Source organism: Carassius auratus, unplaced genomic scaffold, assembly GCF_003368295.1.
Source record: "Carassius auratus strain Wakin unplaced genomic scaffold, ASM336829v1 scaf_tig00031390, whole genome shotgun sequence".
Lineage (NCBI taxonomy): Eukaryota > Metazoa > Chordata > Actinopteri > Cypriniformes > Cyprinidae > Carassius > Carassius auratus.
This window is the reverse complement of record NW_020525922.1, coordinates 248-23,383: the sequence shown is the minus strand read 5'-3', so window position 1 is coordinate 23,383 and position 23,136 is coordinate 248. Positions and strand designations below refer to the sequence as shown.

At 50.3% G+C, this 23,136-nt stretch overlaps 14 non-coding genes across 14 annotated transcripts; all 14 read right to left on the bottom strand.

Moving 5' to 3' along the window:
* Positions 1 to 1,482: 1,482 nt before the first annotated feature.
* LOC113080463 (U1 spliceosomal RNA) lies at positions 1,483 to 1,646 on the bottom strand. The gene has a single exon (XR_003281863.1). It is a non-coding gene; the product is annotated as a U1 spliceosomal RNA (small nuclear RNA).
* A 374-nt stretch (positions 1,647 to 2,020) lies between these two features.
* LOC113080478 (U2 spliceosomal RNA) lies at positions 2,021 to 2,211 on the bottom strand. The gene has a single exon (XR_003281877.1). It is a non-coding gene; the product is annotated as a U2 spliceosomal RNA (small nuclear RNA).
* A 2,051-nt stretch (positions 2,212 to 4,262) lies between these two features.
* LOC113080462 (U1 spliceosomal RNA) lies at positions 4,263 to 4,426 on the bottom strand. The gene has a single exon (XR_003281862.1). It is a non-coding gene; the product is annotated as a U1 spliceosomal RNA (small nuclear RNA).
* A 374-nt stretch (positions 4,427 to 4,800) lies between these two features.
* On the bottom strand, positions 4,801 to 4,991 carry LOC113080487 (U2 spliceosomal RNA). The gene has a single exon (XR_003281885.1). It is a non-coding gene; the product is annotated as a U2 spliceosomal RNA (small nuclear RNA).
* Positions 4,992 to 6,450: 1,459 nt separating this feature from the next.
* Positions 6,451 to 6,614, bottom strand: LOC113080493 (U1 spliceosomal RNA). The gene has a single exon (XR_003281889.1). It is a non-coding gene; the product is annotated as a U1 spliceosomal RNA (small nuclear RNA).
* A 374-nt stretch (positions 6,615 to 6,988) lies between these two features.
* Positions 6,989 to 7,179, bottom strand: LOC113080477 (U2 spliceosomal RNA). The gene has a single exon (XR_003281876.1). It is a non-coding gene; the product is annotated as a U2 spliceosomal RNA (small nuclear RNA).
* A 1,459-nt stretch (positions 7,180 to 8,638) lies between these two features.
* LOC113080492 (U1 spliceosomal RNA) lies at positions 8,639 to 8,802 on the bottom strand. The gene has a single exon (XR_003281888.1). It is a non-coding gene; the product is annotated as a U1 spliceosomal RNA (small nuclear RNA).
* Positions 8,803 to 9,176: 374 nt separating this feature from the next.
* LOC113080476 (U2 spliceosomal RNA) lies at positions 9,177 to 9,367 on the bottom strand. The gene has a single exon (XR_003281875.1). It is a non-coding gene; the product is annotated as a U2 spliceosomal RNA (small nuclear RNA).
* Positions 9,368 to 10,826: 1,459 nt separating this feature from the next.
* Positions 10,827 to 10,990, bottom strand: LOC113080485 (U1 spliceosomal RNA). The gene has a single exon (XR_003281883.1). It is a non-coding gene; the product is annotated as a U1 spliceosomal RNA (small nuclear RNA).
* A 374-nt stretch (positions 10,991 to 11,364) lies between these two features.
* Positions 11,365 to 11,555, bottom strand: LOC113080475 (U2 spliceosomal RNA). Its single transcript, XR_003281874.1, has one exon. It is a non-coding gene; the product is annotated as a U2 spliceosomal RNA (small nuclear RNA).
* Positions 11,556 to 13,606: 2,051 nt separating this feature from the next.
* Positions 13,607 to 13,770, bottom strand: LOC113080473 (U1 spliceosomal RNA). Its single transcript, XR_003281872.1, has one exon. It is a non-coding gene; the product is annotated as a U1 spliceosomal RNA (small nuclear RNA).
* Positions 13,771 to 14,144: 374 nt separating this feature from the next.
* LOC113080491 (U2 spliceosomal RNA) lies at positions 14,145 to 14,333 on the bottom strand. The gene has a single exon (XR_003281887.1). It is a non-coding gene; the product is annotated as a U2 spliceosomal RNA (small nuclear RNA).
* Positions 14,334 to 21,232: 6,899 nt separating this feature from the next.
* Positions 21,233 to 21,396, bottom strand: LOC113080461 (U1 spliceosomal RNA). Its single transcript, XR_003281861.1, has one exon. It is a non-coding gene; the product is annotated as a U1 spliceosomal RNA (small nuclear RNA).
* A 374-nt stretch (positions 21,397 to 21,770) lies between these two features.
* Positions 21,771 to 21,961, bottom strand: LOC113080474 (U2 spliceosomal RNA). The gene has a single exon (XR_003281873.1). It is a non-coding gene; the product is annotated as a U2 spliceosomal RNA (small nuclear RNA).
* Positions 21,962 to 23,136: the final 1,175 nt, after the last annotated feature.

Here is a 23,136-nt window from a genome sequence, read left to right as displayed (position 1 = left end):
CAGGCCAGTAGGTGGCGCCGTAAGCTGAAAAATAGTGAAAATGTAATGTAAAAAGACAATCAAACAAAGATGAAAACACCCGAAACACTGCGGGATCGTAGTACCCTCCCCTGTCTGCAACGTCACCGGGCCTTGTCCCGATCGGCCTGACGGTGGAACTGCAGCGACGGAAAGTACGGCATCGCTCGTAACTCCCAAACGGTTGGTCGCAGAGCCACGTGCCTTATGTCATCGGAATCCTTGGCTCGAGCCGAACGAGACGCAGGTCTCAGATTGGCTCGTCGCTCTGACGAAATTTTCGGGTATTTTGGATTTTGTCGAAAACCTTCTTTTGCAACCTAGCGCCAGGTATTTGGCCCAGTCCCACCCAAATCAGCACAGAAAGCTTCTCTGGAGTCTGACTGTCAATAATCATCCAAAAAAAGAGGAAATTTCCATTCACCTTGGCGAGGGGACCTCAAAACGTGCTAAGGTGGCGTGTCCGAGGTGGCTCGAATGGCTATAACTCCGGGAAGGAGTGAGATCCCTTCACCCAAATCGGCACACCTGTGCAGGGGCTCAGTCCGAGGCCAGGTGAAAAGGGGCGCGGCGACAGGCCAGTAGGTGGCGCCGTAAGCTGAAAAATAGTGAAAATGTAATGTAAAAAGACAATCAAACAAAGATGAAAACACCCGAAACACTGCGGGATCGTAGTACCCTCCCCTGTCTGCAACGTCACCGGGCCTTGTCCCGATCGGCCTGACGGTGGAACTGCAGCGACGGAAAGTACGGCATCGCTCGTAACTCCCAAACGGTTGGTCGCAGAGCCACGTGCCTTATGTCATCGGAATCCTTGGCTCGAGCCGAACGAGACGCAGGTCTCAGATTGGCTCGTCGCTCTGACGAAATTTTCGGGTATTTTGGATTTTGTCGAAAACCTTCTTTTGCAACCTAGCGCCAGGTATTTGGCCCAGTCCCACCCAAATCAGCACAGAAAGCTTCTCTGGAGTCTGACTGTCAATAATCATCCAAAAAAAGAGGAAATTTCCATTCACCTTGGCGAGGGGACCTCAAAACGTGCTAAGGTGGCGTGTCCGAGGTGGCTCGAATGGCTATAACTCCGGGAAGGAGTGAGATCCCTTCACCCAAATCGGCACACCTGTGCAGGGGCTCAGTCCGAGGCCAGGTGAAAAAGGGCGCGGCGACAGGCCACTAGGTGGCGCTGTAAGCGACAACAAAATTAATACGAATCGAAAAAAAGGACAAACAAACAACATGGAGACAGATACAGCTAGGCTGCAGTCAGTCCAATCTACTTTCAAAGTAAGGTCTGCGCTATGTTCGAACTAAACTACCCACCAGGGTCTGATTTTTCAAGAGCGTAAGTGACTTTGTTTCACAGGCGCACAACACGTATCTCGCATGTGACAGAACTCCCCATTCTGAAACGGAAATAAATAAAAAACTGTAAAAAACTCTTCTGCTTTGTTTCACCAACAATTTCAGGGGAGAGCGCGAACGCAGTCCCCCACTACCATAAATTATGCAGTCGAGATTCCCGCATTTGGGGAATTCGCAGGGGTCAGCATGGCCGGAGTGCAATGGACAAGCCTCGCCCTGGGTGAACCGCCTTCTTGATCATGGTGTCTCCCCTGCCAGGTAAGTATGAAGGCCCAGGCGGTCAGCCAGAGGTCTGATTTGCATCTCTACCATCCTCACCAACGGTTAGCCCTCCGCCCCCGCTCCAGGAAAGGAAGGACGGGTGCCTTCCGTTACTGGCCTGGAAACTGCCAAGCTCATGGGCCGGTGCTTCCCAACGCCAGTTTTAGATGACTCTCTTTAAACAAACACACCTGATTCGATGCACCACCTCGTCTGTGAAAGACTTCAAGACCTCAGGTGGGTGCATCGTTAGTGGAAGAGTCCAAGACCCCAGGAGGACACATCAGAAAAAAAGTTTGCAATAAACCACAGCATCTGCAATGGCAGCTCTCATTCCTTGTTCTGCTATTCGACACAATAAATGGCAATCCCCAAAAAGGGAAAGCACACCGTTCCTGGAGACACTGCAATACCAGGCCGATGCATGGAGTGGACGGAGCAAGCCCCGGCTCCAGCTCCGTGATCTAAAAATCCATTTAATATGTAGTCCCCGGATGGGGGACGTATCAGATATTAAACTGATAAGAACAGATACTACACTTGATCTTAGCCAAAAGGCCGAGAAGCGATGCTGCTAAGACGCAGCAGGGAGGAAGCCGGACACGGCGATGCCCATCTCGGCTTTGGTAAGTTTTGGGAGACCTAAAAACGCTGGGGGATGGTGGTAGCCTCCCCTGTCTACAACGTCACCGGGCCTCGTCCCGATCGGCCTGACGGAAAGTACGGCATCGCTCGTAACTCCCAAACGGTTGGTCGCAGAGCCACGTGCCTTATGTCATCGGAATCCTTGGCTCGAGCCGAACGAGACGCAGGTCTCAGATTGGCTCGTCGCTCTGACGAAATTTTCGGGTATTTTGGATTTTGTCGAAAACCTTCTTTTGCAACCTAGCGCCAGGTATTTGGCCCAGTCCCACCCAAATCAGCACAGAAAGCTTCTCTGGAGTCTGACTGTCAATAATCATCCAAAAAAAGAGGAAATTTCCATTCACCTTGGCGAGGGGACCTCAAAACGTGCTAAGGTGGCGTGTCCGTGGTGGCTCGAATGGCTATAACTCCGGGAAGGAGTGAGATCCCTTCACCCAAATCGGCACACCTGTGCAGGGGCTCAGTCCGAGGCCAGGTGAAAAGGGGCGCGGCGACAGGCCAGTAGGTGGCGCCGTAAGCTGAAAAATAGTGAAAATGTAATGTAAAAAGACAATCAAACAAAGATGAAAACACCCGAAACACTGCGGGATCGTAGTACCCTCCCCTGTCTGCAACGTCACCGGGCCTTGTCCCGATCGGCCTGACGGTGGAACTGCAGCGACGGAAAGTACGGCATCGCTCGTAACTCCCAAACGGTTGGTCGCAGAGCCACGTGCCTTATGTCATCGGAATCCTTGGCTCGAGCCGAACGAGACGCAGGTCTCAGATTGGCTCGTCGCTCTGACGAAATTTTCGGGTATTTTGGATTTTGTCGAAAACCTTCTTTTGCAACCTAGCGCCAGGTATTTGGCCCAGTCCCACCCAAATCAGCACAGAAAGCTTCTCTGGAGTCTGACTGTCAATAATCATCCAAAAAAAGAGGAAATTTCCATTCACCTTGGCGAGGGGACCTCAAAACGTGCTAAGGTGGCGTGTCCGAGGTGGCTCGAATGGCTATAACTCCGGGAAGGAGTGAGATCCCTTCACCCAAATCGGCACACCTGTGCAGGGGCTCAGTCCGAGGCCAGGTGAAAAGGGGCGCGGCGACAGGCCAGTAGGTGGCGCCGTAAGCTGAAAAATAGTGAAAATGTAATGTAAAAAGACAATCAAACAAAGATGAAAACACCCGAAACACTGCGGGATCGTAGTACCCTCCCCTGTCTGCAACGTCACCGGGCCTTGTCCCGATCGGCCTGACGGTGGAACTGCAGCGACGGAAAGTACGGCATCGCTCGTAACTCCCAAACGGTTGGTCGCAGAGCCACGTGCCTTATGTCATCGGAATCCTTGGCTCGAGCCGAACGAGACGCAGGTCTCAGATTGGCTCGTCGCTCTGACGAAATTTTCGGGTATTTTGGATTTTGTCGAAAACCTTCTTTTGCAACCTAGCGCCAGGTATTTGGCCCAGTCCCACCCAAATCAGCACAGAAAGCTTCTCTGGAGTCTGACTGTCAATAATCATCCAAAAAAAGAGGAAATTTCCATTCACCTTGGCGAGGGGACCTCAAAACGTGCTAAGGTGGCGTGTCCGAGGTGGCTCGAATGGCTATAACTCCGGGAAGGAGTGAGATCCCTTCACCCAAATCGGCACACCTGTGCAGGGGCTCAGTCCGAGGCCAGGTGAAAAAGGGCGCGGCGACAGGCCACTAGGTGGCGCTGTAAGCGACAACAAAATTAATACGAATCGAAAAAAAGGACAAACAAACAACATGGAGACAGATACAGCTAGGCTGCAGTCAGTCCAATCTACTTTCAAAGTAAGGTCTGCGCTATGTTCGAACTAAACTACCCACCAGGGTCTGATTTTTCAAGAGCGTAAGTGACTTTGTTTCACAGGCGCACAACACGTATCTCGCATGTGACAGAACTCCCCATTCTGAAACGGAAATAAATAAAAAACTGTAAAAACCTCTTCTGCTTTGTTTCACCAACAATTTCAGGGGAGAGCGCGAACGCAGTCCCCCACTACCATAAATTATGCAGTCGAGATTCCCGCATTTGGGGAATTCGCAGGGGTCAGCATGGCCGGAGTGCAATGGACAAGCCTCGCCCTGGGTGAACCGCCTTCTTGATCATGGTGTCTCCCCTGCCAGGTAAGTATGAAGGCCCAGGCGGTCAGCCAGAGGTCTGATTTGCATCTCTACCATCCTCACCAACGGTTAGCCCTCCGCCCCCGCTCCAGGAAAGGAAGGACGGGTGCCTTCCGTTACTGGCCTGGAAACTGCCAAGCTCATGGGCCGGTGCTTCCCAACGCCAGTTTTAGATGACTCTCTTTAAACAAACACACCTGATTCGATGCACCACCTCGTCTGTGAAAGACTTCAAGACCTCAGGTGGGTGCATCGTTAGTGGAAGAGTCCAAGACCCCAGGAGGACACATCAGAAAAAAAGTTTGCAATAAACCACAGCATCTGCAATGGCAGCTCTCATTCCTTGTTCTGCTATTCGACACAATAAATGGCAATCCCCAAAAAGGGAAAGCACACCGTTCCTGGAGACACTACAATACCAGGCCGATGCATGGAGTGGACGGAGCAAGCCCCGGCTCCAGCTCCGTGATCTAAAAATCCATTTAATATGTAGTCCCCGGATGGAGGACGTATCAGATATTAAACTGATAAGAACAGATACTACACTTGATCTTAGCCAAAAGGCCGAGAAGCGATGCTGCTAAGACGCAGCAGGGAGGAAGCCGGACACGGCGATGCCCATCTCGGCTTTGGTAAGTTTTGGGAGACCTAAAAACGCTGGGGGATGGTGGTAGCCTCCCCTGTCTACAACGTCACCGGGCCTCGTCCCGATCGGCCTGACGGAAAGTACGGCATCGCTCGTAACTCCCAAACGGTTGGTCGCAGAGCCACGTGCCTTATGTCATCGGAATCCTTGGCTCGAGCCGAACGAGACGCAGGTCTCAGATTGGCTCGTCGCTCTGACGAAATTTTCGGGTATTTTGGATTTTGTCGAAAACCTTCTTTTGCAACCTAGCGCCAGGTATTTGGCCCAGTCCCACCCAAATCAGCACAGAAAGCTTCTCTGGAGTCTGACTGTCAATAATCATCCAAAAAAAGAGGAAATTTCCATTCACCTTGGCGAGGGGACCTCAAAACGTGCTAAGGTGGCGTGTCCGAGGTGGCTCGAATGGCTATAACTCCGGGAAGGAGTGAGATCCCTTCACCCAAATCGGCACACCTGTGCAGGGGCTCAGTCCGAGGCCAGGTGAAAAGGGGCGCGGCGACAGGCCAGTAGGTGGCGCCGTAAGCTGAAAAATAGTGAAAATGTAATGTAAAAAGACAATCAAACAAAGATGAAAACACCCGAAACACTGCGGGATCGTAGTACCCTCCCCTGTCTGCAACGTCACCGGGCCTTGTCCCGATCGGCCTGACGGTGGAACTGCAGCGACGGAAAGTACGGCATCGCTCGTAACTCCCAAACGGTTGGTCGCAGAGCCACGTGCCTTATGTCATCGGAATCCTTGGCTCGAGCCGAACGAGACGCAGGTCTCAGATTGGCTCGTCGCTCTGACGAAATTTTCGGGTATTTTGGATTTTGTCGAAAACCTTCTTTTGCAACCTAGCGCCAGGTATTTGGCCCAGTCCCACCCAAATCAGCACAGAAAGCTTCTCTGGAGTCTGACTGTCAATAATCATCCAAAAAAAGAGGAAATTTCCATTCACCTTGGCGAGGGGACCTCAAAACGTGCTAAGGTGGCGTGTCCGAGGTGGCTCGAATGGCTATAACTCCGGGAAGGAGTGAGATCCCTTCACCCAAATCGGCACACCTGTGCAGGGGCTCAGTCCGAGGCCAGGTGAAAAAGGGCGCGGCGACAGGCCACTAGGTGGCGCTGTAAGCGACAACAAAATTAATACGAATCGAAAAAAAGGACAAACAAACAACATGGAGACAGATACAGCTAGGCTGCAGTCAGTCCAATCTACTTTCAAAGTAAGGTCTGCGCTATGTTCGAACTAAACTACCCACCAGGGTCTGATTTTTCAAGAGCGTAAGTGACTTTGTTTCACAGGCGCACAACACGTATCTCGCATGTGACAGAACTCCCCATTCTGAAACGGAAATAAATAAAAAACTGTAAAAACCTCTTCTGCTTTGTTTCACCAACAATTTCAGGGGAGAGCGCGAACGCAGTCCCCCACTACCATAAATTATGCAGTCGAGATTCCCGCATTTGGGGAATTCGCAGGGGTCAGCATGGCCGGAGTGCAATGGACAAGCCTCGCCCTGGGTGAACCGCCTTCTTGATCATGGTGTCTCCCCTGCCAGGTAAGTATGAAGGCCCAGGCGGTCAGCCAGAGGTCTGATTTGCATCTCTACCATCCTCACCAACGGTTAGCCCTCCGCCCCCGCTCCAGGAAAGGAAGGACGGGTGCCTTCCGTTACTGGCCTGGAAACTGCCAAGCTCATGGGCCGGTGCTTCCCAACGCCAGTTTTAGATGACTCTCTTTAAACAAACACACCTGATTCGATGCACCACCTCGTCTGTGAAAGACTTCAAGACCTCAGGTGGGTGCATCGTTAGTGGAAGAGTCCAAGACCCCAGGAGGACACATCAGAAAAAAAGTTTGCAATAAACCACAGCATCTGCAATGGCAGCTCTCATTCCTTGTTCTGCTATTCGACACAATAAATGGCAATCCCCAAAAAGGGAAAGCACACCGTTCCTGGAGACACTGCAATACCAGGCCGATGCATGGAGTGGACGGAGCAAGCCCCGGCTCCAGCTCCGTGATCTAAAAATCCATTTAATATGTAGTCCCCGGATGGGGGACGTATCAGATATTAAACTGATAAGAACAGATACTACACTTGATCTTAGCCAAAAGGCCGAGAAGCGATGCTGCTAAGACGCAGCAGGGAGGAAGCCGGACACGGCGATGCCCATCTCGGCTTTGGTAAGTTTTGGGAGACCTAAAAACGCTGGGGGATGGTGGTAGCCTCCCCTGTCTACAACGTCACCGGGCCTCGTCCCGATCGGCCTGACGGAAAGTACGGCATCGCTCGTAACTCCCAAACGGTTGGTCGCAGAGCCACGTGCCTTATGTCATCGGAATCCTTGGCTCGAGCCGAACGAGACGCAGGTCTCAGATTGGCTCGTCGCTCTGACGAAATTTTCGGGTATTTTGGATTTTGTCGAAAACCTTCTTTTGCAACCTAGCGCCAGGTATTTGGCCCAGTCCCACCCAAATCAGCACAGAAAGCTTCTCTGGAGTCTGACTGTCAATAATCATCCAAAAAAAGAGGAAATTTCCATTCACCTTGGCGAGGGGACCTCAAAACGTGCTAAGGTGGCGTGTCCGAGGTGGCTCGAATGGCTATAACTCCGGGAAGGAGTGAGATCCCTTCACCCAAATCGGCACACCTGTGCAGGGGCTCAGTCCGAGGCCAGGTGAAAAGGGGCGCGGCGACAGGCCAGTAGGTGGCGCCGTAAGCTGAAAAATAGGGAAAATGTAATGTAAAAAGACAATCAAACAAAGATGAAAACACCCGAAACACTGCGGGATCGTAGTACCCTCCCCTGTCTGCAACGTCACCGGGCCTTGTCCCGATCGGCCTGACGGTGGAACTGCAGCGACGGAAAGTACGGCATCGCTCGTAACTCCCAAACGGTTGGTCGCAGAGCCACGTGCCTTATGTCATCGGAATCCTTGGCTCGAGCCGAACGAGACGCAGGTCTCAGATTGGCTCGTCGCTCTGACGAAATTTTCGGGTATTTTGGATTTTGTCGAAAACCTTCTTTTGCAACCTAGCGCCAGGTATTTGGCCCAGTCCCACCCAAATCAGCACAGAAAGCTTCTCTGGAGTCTGACTGTCAATAATCATCCAAAAAAAGAGGAAATTTCCATTCACCTTGGCGAGGGGACCTCAAAACGTGCTAAGGTGGCGTGTCCGAGGTGGCTCGAATGGCTATAACTCCGGGAAGGAGTGAGATCCCTTCACCCAAATCGGCACACCTGTGCAGGGGCTCAGTCCGAGGCCAGGTGAAAAAGGGCGCGGCGACAGGCCACTAGGTGGCGCTGTAAGCGACAACAAAATTAATACGAATCGAAAAAAAGGACAAACAAACAACATGGAGACAGATACAGCTAGGCTGCAGTCAGTCCAATCTACTTTCAAAGTAAGGTCTGCGCTATGTTCGAACTAAACTACCCACCAGGGTCTGATTTTTCAAGAGCGTAAGTGACTTTGTTTCACAGGCGCACAACACGTATCTCGCATGTGACAGAACTCCCCATTCTGAAACGGAAATAAATAAAAAACTGTAAAAACCTCTTCTGCTTTGTTTCACCAACAATTTCAGGGGAGAGCGCGAACGCAGTCCCCCACTACCATAAATTATGCAGTCGAGATTCCCGCATTTGGGGAATTCGCAGGGGTCAGCATGGCCGGAGTGCAATGGACAAGCCTCGCCCTGGGTGAACCGCCTTCTTGATCATGGTGTCTCCCCTGCCAGGTAAGTATGAAGGCCCAGGCGGTCAGCCAGAGGTCTGATTTGCATCTCTACCATCCTCACCAACGGTTAGCCCTCCGCCCCCGCTCCAGGAAAGGAAGGACGGGTGCCTTCCGTTACTGGCCTGGAAACTGCCAAGCTCATGGGCCGGTGCTTCCCAACGCCAGTTTTAGATGACTCTCTTTAAACAAACACACCTGATTCGATGCACCACCTCGTCTGTGAAAGACTTCAAGACCTCAGGTGGGTGCATCGTTAGTGGAAGAGTCCAAGACCCCAGGAGGACACATCAGAAAAAAAGTTTGCAATAAACCACAGCATCTGCAATGGCAGCTCTCATTCCTTGTTCTGCTATTCGACACAATAAATGGCAATCCCCAAAAAGGGAAAGCACACCGTTCCTGGAGACACTGCAATACCAGGCCGATGCATGGAGTGGACGGAGCAAGCCCCGGCTCCAGCTCCGTGATCTAAAAATCCATTTAATATGTAGTCCCCGGATGGGGGACGTATCAGATATTAAACTGATAAGAACAGATACTACACTTGATCTTAGCCAAAAGGCCGAGAAGCGATGCTGCTAAGACGCAGCAGGGAGGAAGCCGGACACGGCGATGCCCATCTCGGCTTTGGTAAGTTTTGGGAGACCTAAAAACGCTGGGGGATGGTGGTAGCCTCCCCTGTCTACAACGTCACCGGGCCTCGTCCCGATCGGCCTGACGGAAAGTACGGCATCGCTCGTAACTCCCAAACGGTTGGTCGCAGAGCCACGTGCCTTATGTCATCGGAATCCTTGGCTCGAGCCGAACGAGACGCAGGTCTCAGATTGGCTCGTCGCTCTGACGAAATTTTCGGGTATTTTGGATTTTGTCGAAAACCTTCTTTTGCAACCTAGCGCCAGGTATTTGGCCCAGTCCCACCCAAATCAGCACAGAAAGCTTCTCTGGAGTCTGACTGTCAATAATCATCCAAAAAAAGAGGAAATTTCCATTCACCTTGGCGAGGGGACCTCAAAACGTGCTAAGGTGGCGTGTCCGAGGTGGCTCGAATGGCTATAACTCCGGGAAGGAGTGAGATCCCTTCACCCAAATCGGCACACCTGTGCAGGGGCTCAGTCCGAGGCCAGGTGAAAAGGGGCGCGGCGACAGGCCAGTAGGTGGCGCCGTAAGCTGAAAAATAGGGAAAATGTAATGTAAAAAGACAATCAAACAAAGATGAAAACACCCGAAACACTGCGGGATCGTAGTACCCTCCCCTGTCTGCAACGTCACCGGGCCTTGTCCCGATCGGCCTGACGGTGGAACTGCAGCGACGGAAAGTACGGCATCGCTCGTAACTCCCAAACGGTTGGTCGCAGAGCCACGTGCCTTATGTCATCGGAATCCTTGGCTCGAGCCGAACGAGACGCAGGTCTCAGATTGGCTCGTCGCTCTGACGAAATTTTCGGGTATTTTGGATTTTGTCGAAAACCTTCTTTTGCAACCTAGCGCCAGGTATTTGGCCCAGTCCCACCCAAATCAGCACAGAAAGCTTCTCTGGAGTCTGACTGTCAATAATCATCCAAAAAAAGAGGAAATTTCCATTCACCTTGGCGAGGGGACCTCAAAACGTGCTAAGGTGGCGTGTCCGAGGTGGCTCGAATGGCTATAACTCCGGGAAGGAGTGAGATCCCTTCACCCAAATCGGCACACCTGTGCAGGGGCTCAGTCCGAGGCCAGGTGAAAAAGGGCGCGGCGACAGGCCACTAGGTGGCGCTGTAAGCGACAACAAAATTAATACGAATCGAAAAAAAGGACAAACAAACAACATGGAGACAGATACAGCTAGGCTGCAGTCAGTCCAATCTACTTTCAAAGTAAGGTCTGCGCTATGTTCGAACTAAACTACCCACCAGGGTCTGATTTTTCAAGAGCGTAAGTGACTTTGTTTCACAGGCGCACAACACGTATCTCGCATGTGACAGAACTCCCCATTCTGAAACGGAAATAAATAAAAAACTGTAAAAACCTCTTCTGCTTTGTTTCACCAACAATTTCAGGGGAGAGCGCGAACGCAGTCCCCCACTACCATAAATTATGCAGTCGAGATTCCCGCATTTGGGGAATTCGCAGGGGTCAGCATGGCCGGAGTGCAATGGACAAGCCTCGCCCTGGGTGAACCGCCTTCTTGATCATGGTGTCTCCCCTGCCAGGTAAGTATGAAGGCCCAGGCGGTCAGCCAGAGGTCTGATTTGCATCTCTACCATCCTCACCAACGGTTAGCCCTCCGCCCCCGCTCCAGGAAAGGAAGGACGGGTGCCTTCCGTTACTGGCCTGGAAACTGCCAAGCTCATGGGCCGGTGCTTCCCAACGCCAGTTTTAGATGACTCTCTTTAAACAAACACACCTGATTCGATGCACCACCTCGTCTGTGAAAGACTTCAAGACCTCAGGTGGGTGCATCGTTAGTGGAAGAGTCCAAGACCCCAGGAGGACACATCAGAAAAAAAGTTTGCAATAAACCACAGCATCTGCAATGGCAGCTCTCATTCCTTGTTCTGCTATTCGACACAATAAATGGCAATCCCCAAAAAGGGAAAGCACACCGTTCCTGGAGACACTGCAATACCAGGCCGATGCATGGAGTGGACGGAGCAAGCCCCGGCTCCAGCTCCGTGATCTAAAAATCCATTTAATATGTAGTCCCCGGATGGGGGACGTATCAGATATTAAACTGATAAGAACAGATACTACACTTGATCTTAGCCAAAAGGCCGAGAAGCGATGCTGCTAAGACGCAGCAGGGAGGAAGCCGGACACGGCGATGCCCATCTCGGCTTTGGTAAGTTTTGGGAGACCTAAAAACGCTGGGGGATGGTGGTAGCCTCCCCTGTCTACAACGTCACCGGGCCTCGTCCCGATCGGCCTGACGGAAAGTACGGCATCGCTCGTAACTCCCAAACGGTTGGTCGCAGAGCCACGTGCCTTATGTCATCGGAATCCTTGGCTCGAGCCGAACGAGACGCAGGTCTCAGATTGGCTCGTCGCTCTGACGAAATTTTCGGGTATTTTGGATTTTGTCGAAAACCTTCTTTTGCAACCTAGCGCCAGGTATTTGGCCCAGTCCCACCCAAATCAGCACAGAAAGCTTCTCTGGAGTCTGACTGTCAATAATCATCCAAAAAAAGAGGAAATTTCCATTCACCTTGGCGAGGGGACCTCAAAACGTGCTAAGGTGGCGTGTCCGAGGTGGCTCGAATGGCTATAACTCCGGGAAGGAGTGAGATCCCTTCACCCAAATCGGCACACCTGTGCAGGGGCTCAGTCCGAGGCCAGGTGAAAAGGGGCGCGGCGACAGGCCAGTAGGTGGCGCCGTAAGCTGAAAAATAGGGAAAATGTAATGTAAAAAGACAATCAAACAAAGATGAAAACACCCGAAACACTGCGGGATCGTAGTACCCTCCCCTGTCTGCAACGTCACCGGGCCTTGTCCCGATCGGCCTGACGGTGGAACTGCAGCGACGGAAAGTACGGCATCGCTCGTAACTCCCAAACGGTTGGTCGCAGAGCCACGTGCCTTATGTCATCGGAATCCTTGGCTCGAGCCGAACGAGACGCAGGTCTCAGATTGGCTCGTCGCTCTGACGAAATTTTCGGGTATTTTGGATTTTGTCGAAAACCTTCTTTTGCAACCTAGCGCCAGGTATTTGGCCCAGTCCCACCCAAATCAGCACAGAAAGCTTCTCTGGAGTCTGACTGTCAATAATCATCCAAAAAAAGAGGAAATTTCCATTCACCTTGGCGAGGGGACCTCAAAACGTGCTAAGGTGGCGTGTCCGAGGTGGCTCGAATGGCTATAACTCCGGGAAGGAGTGAGATCCCTTCACCCAAATCGGCACACCTGTGCAGGGGCTCAGTCCGAGGCCAGGTGAAAAGGGGCGCGGCGACAGGCCAGTAGGTGGCGCCGTAAGCTGAAAAATAGGGAAAATGTAATGTAAAAAGACAATCAAACAAAGATGAAAACACCCGAAACACTGCGGGATCGTAGTACCCTCCCCTGTCTGCAACGTCACCGGGCCTTGTCCCGATCGGCCTGACGGTGGAACTGCAGCGACGGAAAGTACGGCATCGCTCGTAACTCCCAAACGGTTGGTCGCAGAGCCACGTGCCTTATGTCATCGGAATCCTTGGCTCGAGCCGAACGAGACGCAGGTCTCAGATTGGCTCGTCGCTCTGACGAAATTTTCGGGTATTTTGGATTTTGTCGAAAACCTTCTTTTGCAACCTAGCGCCAGGTATTTGGCCCAGTCCCACCCAAATCAGCACAGAAAGCTTCTCTGGAGTCTGACTGTCAATAATCATCCAAAAAAAGAGGAAATTTCCATTCACCTTGGCGAGGGGACCTCAAAACGTGCTAAGGTGGCGTGTCCGAGGTGGCTCGAATGGCTATAACTCCGGGAAGGAGTGAGATCCCTTCACCCAAATCGGCACACCTGTGCAGGGGCTCAGTCCGAGGCCAGGTGAAAAAGGGCGCGGCGACAGGCCACTAGGTGGCGCTGTAAGCGACAACAAAATTAATACGAATCGAAAAAAAGGACAAACAAACTACATGGAGACAGATACAGCTAGGCTGCAGTCAGTCCAATCTACTTTCAAAGTAAGGTCTGCGCTATGTTCGAACTAAACTACCCACCAGGGTCTGATTTTTCAAGAGCGTAAGTGACTTTGTTTCACAGGCGCACAACACGTATCTCGCATGTGACAGAACTCCCCATTCTGAAACGGAAATAAATAAAAAACTGTAAAAACCTCTTCTGCTTTGTTTCACCAACAATTTCAGGGGAGAGCGCGAACGCAGTCCCCCACTACCATAAATTATGCAGTCGAGATTCCCGCATTTGGGGAATTCGCAGGGGTCAGCATGGCCGGAGTGCAATGGACAAGCCTCGCCCTGGGTGAACCGCCTTCTTGATCATGGTGTCTCCCCTGCCAGGTAAGTATGAAGGCCCAGGCGGTCAGCCAGAGGTCTGATTTGCATCTCTACCATCCTCACCAACGGTTAGCCCTCCGCCCCCGCTCCAGGAAAGGAAGGACGGGTGCCTTCCGTTACTGGCCTGGAAACTGCCAAGCTCATGGGCCGGTGCTTCCCAACGCCAGTTTTAGATGACTCTCTTTAAACAAACACACCTGATTCGATGCACCACCTCGTCTGTGAAAGACTTCAAGACCTCAGGTGGGTGCATCGTTAGTGGAAGAGTCCAAGACCCCAGGAGGACACATCAGAAAAAAAGTTTGCAATAAACCACAGCATCTGCAATGGCAGCTCTCATTCCTTGTTCTGCTATTCGACACAATAAATGGCAATCCCCAAAAAGGGAAAGCACACCGTTCCTGGAGACACTGCAATACCAGGCCGATGCATGGAGTGGACGGAGCAAGCCCCGGCTCCAGCTCCGTGATCTAAAAATCCATTTAATATGTAGTCCCCGGATGGGGGACGTATCAGATATTAAACTGATAAGAACAGATTTTTTTTTTTTTTTTTTTTTTTTTTATCATACTTTCAACATTACATTCATTTTTCCACATTTAAATCATAATTATACCTCATTTCACATTCAGTAACATTTATCATAATACAGTTCAACTAAATCTTTCCACCTTTCCTTGGCTGCATGTTTCCCCCACCTTTGTACATCCCACTTGATCCTTCCCCTTAATTCAGCCTCCACTCCCTGTACTATCCCTTCTGCTGACCTCCTGCCCTTTCCTCTAATCCACTCTTGTCTTTCCTCCCATATCCCTTTCTTCACCAAACTCATTATTAACCAAAGCATAAATGCAACTTTCCCTTCCCCCTTCTTACATCTAATACCCCGAATTACATTCCCACCTGAGACTCTAAAATCATCTGAGACCACCCTTAAAACCCTCTTCACCCTCCCCCACACTCTTTGTGCAAAAGCACATTCCCAGAAAGCGTGTCTTATGGTTTCTTCTTGTGAACACCCCTCCCTCGGGCATCTACCATCTTTTGATAGCCCATGTCTATACATGACCTCCTTCACTGGCAAACGCCCCAAAAAACCTAGCCAATTTAGATCTTTTAGACCATTGTCCAGTCCCTTTGGTTGAATGTTCAACCATACTCTCTCCTGGACACCCAGTCTCACTTCACTAGAAACCCTCTCCCTTGCCTTCCCATACAACTTCCTCTGCTCCAAACATACCGCCCCATCCTTACCCTCAGGGTATTTCCCCAACCACCTGACAGCATGCCTGTAATGCCAGGGCTGGTCCTCAGCCCTTGGACCCTCATTGGTCCACTTCATTACATGCCGCCCCTCATAAGAGAAAAACAACCTAAGAAAATACCCAGATGGATGCTCTACTGGGTTGGCTAACTGCGCCAAAGTAGAAGACACAAATAAACAATCAAGTTTTAGAGGAATATGAGGAACATCCCGTCCCCCTCTACTAACAGGATTAAACATTTCAGACCTCTTCACGTATTCATATCTACCCCCCCATACAAAATTAAATATTAACCGTATTACTGCCCTTCTCATGCTTGCTGGTAAAGGGTAAATGTAAGCCAGATACTGAAGCACTGGTAACACGTCCATCTTCACTACCAGGACCTTCCCCATCAATGACAACCTGCGCCCTTTCCACCTTGCCAGCCTCTTCTGCACTGACGCAATACGACCAACCCAATTCAGAGTTGCTGAGCCTTCATTCTGAAAGTTTACACCCAAGATCTTCAAAGGACCCTCACACACCTGCAAACCACCAAGGCCTTCTCGCCTCTTCCTGAACTTCCCAAAGAACTTAATGGCCGACTTTGCAACATTTAAACTAGCCCCTGACGCTAGTGAAAACTCTTCGAAAAGGGACAAAGCTCTCTCAAGACACCTGTCTGACATCAACAGCAATGACGTGTCATCCGCATACTGTGATAATTTCACCACAGCTCCCTTTGCTCCTGGTACCACAAAACCCTTTATTCTACTATCTAATCTGATCGCCTCTGCCACTGGCTCCATGTATAAAATAAAAAGCAGTGGGGAGAGAGGGCACCCCTGCCTCACCCCTCCCTTTGCCTCAAAACCCTGCCCTACATTCCCATTGACTGAAACCAAACAATTACAGCCTGTATACAGTGCTCTAATCCATCCTATAAAGTCCTCCCCAAACCCCATTCTCTCCATAACTTTAAACATAAACCCCCTATTTACTCTATCAAAGGCTTTGGCTTGATCTAAGCTGACCACCATTAGCGGCAGCTCTCTATTCTCTGCCCACGCGATCACATCCCTAATAAGTTGTAGATTCCATTTAATACTACGGCCCTCTACCCCACAAGTTTGATCTACATTCACAACATGAGGTAGGGCTTTCTTCAACCTGTCCGCCAGAAGCTTTGCTATAATTTTATAGTCCACTGAAAGCATTGTGAGCGGCCTGTAATTGGCAATGTCTGACTTTTCTCCCTTTTTATAGAGAAGCGTTATTACTCCTGTTGCCATTGAACCTTGTATACTTTTATTCTCCAACACCTTTCTAATCACCTCCACCAAATGAATACCTAAAATACTAAAAAACCTAACATAAAATTCGACAGGCAAGCCATCTATCCCTGGCACTTTCCCTTTACTCATCCTCTTCAAAACACCCTCAACTTCTCCTATCGTAATGGGAGAACCTAAACCAACCCTTACTTCCTCAGGGACAACTTTGGACAGATAATTAACAAACATTTCACTTTTTTCTGCAACTATCTCCCTCTCCCTAAAAAAGTTTTTGAAATGGTCTCTTACATACCCGTTCATCCCTTCAGTTTTAGTCAAACATCCCCCTGTCTTATCCTTCAGTTTCATTACCACCTGCTTCTCTTTACGGTCCCTAACAGATCTGAAAAGCGCAGCAGTACACCTCTCCCCTTCCTCCCTTGTTTCCTGTCTTATTTTAAACAGAAACTTTTTTGCCTGGTCTTCATAAATCCCCCTTAACTGTTTCTTAAGAGCATTAATGATTACCCAATCAACTGTAGCCCCTACGTTATACTCTTCAAATTTCAACTCTAACTCCCTCTGTAAATCTCTTGCTTGTCTCCAAAATTTTCCAGATCTTCTTTTACAGTACCTAATTATCCATGCCTTTGAGCGTTCCTTAACCATTTCCCACCAGCCCACTACATCAGTATACATAAATTTTAAACCCTCCAACCCCCCAAAAAACACTTCATACTCTTCACAAAATTCTTTCTCTTTCAATACCTCTATGTTCATCCTCCAATACCCCTTACCAAACTTAACTGTATTACCCTTAATCACAAACCAGACCATTTCATGATCAGAAAAGAAAACAGGCTTAACTCCCCCCTTCTCCACAACAATATTCCTTGAGAAAAATACATAATCTAACCTTTTCTCCACCCCTCTGGAGTTTCTCCATGTTGCCATACATGCTTTAGGATTAACCCTCTGCCCTCCGTCCACCAAATCATGCCCTTGCAGGATCCCCTCCAACACCTGCAGACTACTATCCCCTTTATCCCCTAGCTGTATATTGAAATCCCCCCCCATTATAATTTGTTTATTGGTGGCACAAACTGTTAACAACATATCAAAAATTTCTTTCCTCTCCTCTGCTGTCTGAGGAGCATACACTGAAAGTAATCGGTATTCACCCCCTCTCCACTTCACATCTGCCCCAACCACCCTCCCTTGAGAAACTGTAAAATGATTCTCAACCTCTATTCCCTGATCCCAAAACAATATCCCCACCCCTGAAGAAAAAACCCCTCCCACACTCCATAATGCACCTCCCCTACCCCACTCTTCGGTAAATTTCCTTGCATCTTCAGAGCCTTTTAAATGAACTTCTTGCAAAAAATAAATATTACACTTACAATTATGCAAAAAAGAAAACACAGCTCTCCGTTTCACAGCATCTCTTATACCCCTTACATTTATCGTCCCCACTGTCAGCTCCTCAGTAGACAGCCTTATTCGTTCTTTAATGTCCCTCCCATTTCTTGTCCTTCCAGGCTTGTGGCCTCACTCTCACTCACTCCTAAATCTGCCCACCTTACAGGTGTTGACTTGAGGCCATATGACTCCTCTTCCCGCTCTTCATTCCCCCTACCAACCATTTCCTCTGTCAGCTGGAATAAGGGCCTTGCATTGTCCATCTCAAGCCCATCTTGACTGTCAGTAGACGATGATTCCTCTGAAAAGCTCATCTTTAGAACAGTCTCAGGCTTCCTCTTCTTACTTGGTCTCCCCTTTCTCTTTTCAGTTTTCCTGACCAGTTGGCTTTCCCTTGCATTAGCTGAGTCACTTTTACTCTCCTCTTCCATCTCCTCTTCTACTCCGTCCGCGCACTGCATGGGGCTTTTGAACTGTTCCCCACTAAGTGCCTCCAAGAAAGCCGCCATCACATCTTCCACTTCCTCTGTTTCTTTGCCTCTTTCCATCCCAGCAGCTCCCATCTCCTCACCAGGCTCTATCATCCCCTTCTCCGTCACCTGTTGCTCGATGATCCTCTTTTGACTTTCCTCCCCCAACCGTCTGTCCTTCATGCCTTCTTCCCCTCTCACTCCTTCTCTGTACTGCTTTCGGCCACCTTTGCAATCTCTCATCAAGTGGTCTAATGAACCACAGCTGTGACAAGACTTAGGCACAGTGCACTCTTTTGCAATGTGACCCAGCTGGGCACACTGCAAACACCTCTGCTCTTCACACCCACCATCATTATGCCCATAACGTCTACACCTCCTACAAAAAGGAGGCTGTCTGGAGTAGAACAGATAGCCTTTGTCTGCCCCGATGTTAAACTGTGCAGGAGGATGCATCAACCCCTCCAACCCATTCTTCTCAGTTCTTAAAAGAACTTGGAATTGTCTTTTCCCAGTCCATAAACCCACACTGTCTCTCACATATCGCGCAGGTGTAAGAACTTCAGCAAATTTCGCAAGAAAAGCCACCAAGGCCTCATCTGTGACATATGGGTTATACATGTGCACTGTGATGACTCTAAAATTCGGCCTGTCCAAACTTATCACATTAAATCTTCCCACAAGGCCTACCTTGTCCATCCTTTCAAACTTCTCCAGCACTGCTTTGCACAGCTCTCCAGTATTCACAGTCACGTCGAAACACTTTTCTTGTCTGTTAGTCTGTAAACAGTACACGTCTTCCACTTTCAACTTCATTTTGTCCAGAAGAACAACCCTTGCAAAAACTTCTCTTTCCATCATATCCATCGCTGGATCCTTCAATTGGAAACGCAACGTGTTTCTCAGTCCCGCTCTTGGAACCGAGGGCGCAGATGTACCCGCCATATTTTCTTCTCCAAAGATCAAAAGCCCAACACTTGATCTTAGCCAAAAGGCCGAGAAGCGATGCTGCTAAGACGCAGCAGGGAGGAAGCCGGACACGGCGATGCCCATCTCGGCTTTGGTAAGTTTTGGGAGACCTAAAAACGCTGGGGGATGGTGGTAGCCTCCCCTGTCTACAACGTCACCGGGCCTCGTCCCGATCGGCCTGACGGAAAGTACGGCATCGCTCGTAACTCCCAAACGGTTGGTCGCAGAGCCACGTGCCTTATGTCATCGGAATCCTTGGCTCGAGCCGAACGAGACGCAGGTCTCAGATTGGCTCGTCGCTCTGACGAAATTTTCGGGTATTTTGGATTTTGTCGAAAACCTTCTTTTGCAACCTAGCGCCAGGTATTTGGCCCAGTCCCACCCAAATCAGCACAGAAAGCTTCTCTGGAGTCTGACTGTCAATAATCATCCAAAAAAAGAGGAAATTTCCATTCACCTTGGCGAGGGGACCTCAAAACGTGCTAAGGTGGCGTGTCCGAGGTGGCTCGAATGGCTATAACTCCGGGAAGGAGTGAGATCCCTTCACCCAAATCGGCACACCTGTGCAGGGGCTCAGTCCGAGGCCAGGTGAAAAGGGGCGCGGCGACAGGCCAGTAGGTGGCGCCGTAAGCTGAAAAATAGGGAAAATGTAATGTAAAAAGACAATCAAACAAAGATGAAAACACCCGAAACACTGCGGGATCGTAGTACCCTCCCCTGTCTGCAACGTCACCGGGCCTTGTCCCGATCGGCCTGACGGTGGAACTGCAGCGACGGAAAGTACGGCATCGCTCGTAACTCCCAAACGGTTGGTCGCAGAGCCACGTGCCTTATGTCATCGGAATCCTTGGCTCGAGCCAAACGAGACGCAGGTCTCAGATTGGCTCGTCGCTCTGACGAAATTTTCGGGTATTTTGGATTTTGTCGAAAACCTTCTTTTTGCAACCTAGCGCCAGGTATTTGGCCCAGTCCCACCCAAATCAGCACAGAAAGCTTCTCTGGAGTCTGACTGTCAATAATCATCCAAAAAAAGAGGAAATTTCCATTCACCTTGGCGAGGGGACCTCAAAACGTGCTAAGGTGGCGTGTCCGAGGTGGCTCGAATGGCTATAACTCCGGGAAGGAGTGAGATCCCTTCACCCAAATCGGCACACCTGTGCAGGGGCTCAGTCCGAGGCCAGGTGAAAAGGGGGCGCGGCGACAGGCCAGTAGGTGGCGCCGTAAGCTGAAAAATAGGGAAAATGTAATGTAAAAAGACAATCAAACAAAGATGAAAACACCCGAAACACTGCGGGATCGTAGTACCCTCCCCTGTCTGCAACGTCACCGGGCCTTGTCCCGATCGGCCTGACGGTGGAACTGCAGCGACGGAAAGTACGGCATCGCTCGTAACTCCCAAACGGTTGGTCGCAGAGCCACGTGCCTTATGTCATCGGAATCCTTGGCTCGAGCCGAACGAGACGCAGGTCTCAGATTGGCTCGTCGCTCTGACGAAATTTTCGGGTATTTTGGATTTTGTCGAAAACCTTCTTTTGCAACCTAGCGCCAGGTATTTGGCCCAGTCCCACCCAAATCAGCACAGAAAGCTTCTCTGGAGTCTGACTGTCAATAATCATCCAAAAAAAGAGGAAATTTCCATTCACCTTGGCGAGGGGACCTCAAAACGTGCTAAGGTGGCGTGTCCGAGGTGGCTCGAATGGCTATAACTCCGGGAAGGAGTGAGATCCCTTCACCCAAATCGGCACACCTGTGCAGGGGCTCAGTCCGAGGCCAGGTGAAAAAGGGCGCGGCGACAGGCCACTAGGTGGCGCTGTAAGCGACAACAAAATTAATACGAATCGAAAAAAAGGACAAACAAACAACATGGAGACAGATACAGCTAGGCTGCAGTCAGTCCAATCTACTTTCAAAGTAAGGTCTGCGCTATGTTCGAACTAAACTACCCACCAGGGTCTGATTTTTCAAGAGCGTAAGTGACTTTGTTTCACAGGCGCACAACACGTATCTCGCATGTGACAGAACTCCCCATTCTGAAACGGAAATAAATAAAAAACTGTAAAAACCTCTTCTGCTTTGTTTCACCAACAATTTCAGGGGAGAGCGCGAACGCAGTCCCCCACTACCATAAATTATGCAGTCGAGATTCCCGCATTTGGGGAATTCGCAGGGGTCAGCATGGCCGGAGTGCAATGGACAAGCCTCGCCCTGGGTGAACCGCCTTCTTGATCATGGTGTCTCCCCTGCCAGGTAAGTATGAAGGCCCAGGCGGTCAGCCAGAGGTCTGATTTGCATCTCTACCATCCTCACCAACGGTTAGCCCTCCGCCCCCGCTCCAGGAAAGGAAGGACGGGTGCCTTCCGTTACTGGCCTGGAAACTGCCAAGCTCATGGGCCGGTGCTTCCCAACGCCAGTTTTAGATGACTCTCTTTAAACAAACACACCTGATTCGATGCACCACCTCGTCTGTGAAAGACTTCAAGACCTCAGGTGGGTGCATCGTTAGTGGAAGAGTCCAAGACCCCAGGAGGACACATCAGAAAAAAAGTTTGCAATAAACCACAGCATCTGCAATGGCAGCTCTCATTCCTTGTTCTGCTATTCGACACAATAAATGGCAATCCCCAAAAAGGGAAAGCACACCGTTCCTGGAGACACTGCAATACCAGGCCGATGCATGGAGTGGACGGAGCAAGCCCCGGCTCCAGCTCCGTGATCTAAAAATCCATTTAATATGTAGTCCCCGGATGGGGGACGTATCAGATATTAAACTGATAAGAACAGATACTACACTTGATCTTAGCCAAAAGGCCGAGAAGCGATGCTGCTAAGACGCAGCAGGGAGGAAGCCGGACACGGCGATGCCCATCTCGGCTTTGGTAAGTTTTGGGAGACCTAAAAACGCTGGGGGATGGTGGTAGCCTCCCCTGTCTACAACGTCACCCGGGCCTCGTCCCGATCGGCCTGACGGAAAGTACGGCATCGCTCGTAACTCCCAAACGGTTGGTCGCAGAGCCACGTGCCTTATGTCATCGGAATCCTTGGCTCGAGCCGAACGAGACGCAGGTCTCAGATTGGCTCGTCGCTCTGACGAAATTTTCGGGTATTTTGGATTTTGTCGAAAACCTTCTTTTGCAACCTAGCGCCAGGTATTTGGCCCAGTCCCACCCAAATCAGCACAGAAAGCTTCTCTGGAGTCTGACTGTCAATAATCATCCAAAAAAGAGGAAATTTCCATTCACCTTGGCGAGGGGACCTCAAAACGTGCTAAGGTGGCGTGTCCGAGGTGGCTCGAATGGCTATAACTCCGGGAAGGAGTGAGATCCCTTCACCCAAATCGGCACACCTGTGCAGGGCTCAGTCCGAGGCCAGGTGAAAAGGGGCGCGGCGACAGGCCAGTAGGTGGCGCCGTAAGCTGAAAAATAGGGAAAATGTAATGTAAAAGACAATCAAACAAAGATGAAAACACCCGAAACACTGCGGGATCGTAGTACCCTCCCCTGTCTGCAACGTCACCGGGCCTTGTCCCGATCGGCCTGACGGTGGAAACTGCAGCGACGGAAAGTACGGCATCGCTCGTAACTCCCAAACGGTTGGTCGCAGAGCACGTGCCTTATGTCATCGGAATCCTTGGCTCGAGCCGAACGAGACGCAGGTCTCAGATTGGCTCGTCGCTCTGACGAAATTTTCGGGTATTTTGGATTTTGTCGAAAACCTTCTTTTGCAACCTAGCGCCAGGTATTTGGCCCAGTCCCACCCAAATCAGCACAGAAAGCTTCTCTGGAGTCTGACTGTCAATAATCATCCAAAAAAAGAGGAAATTTCCATTCACCTTGGCGAGGGGACCTCAAAACGTGCTAAGGTGGCGTGTCCGAGGTGGCTCGAATGGCTATAACTCCGGGAAGGAGTGAGATCCCTTCACCCAAATCGGCACACCTGTGCAGGGCTCAGTCCGAGGCCAGGTGAAAAGGGGCGCGGCGACAGGCCAGTAGGTGGCG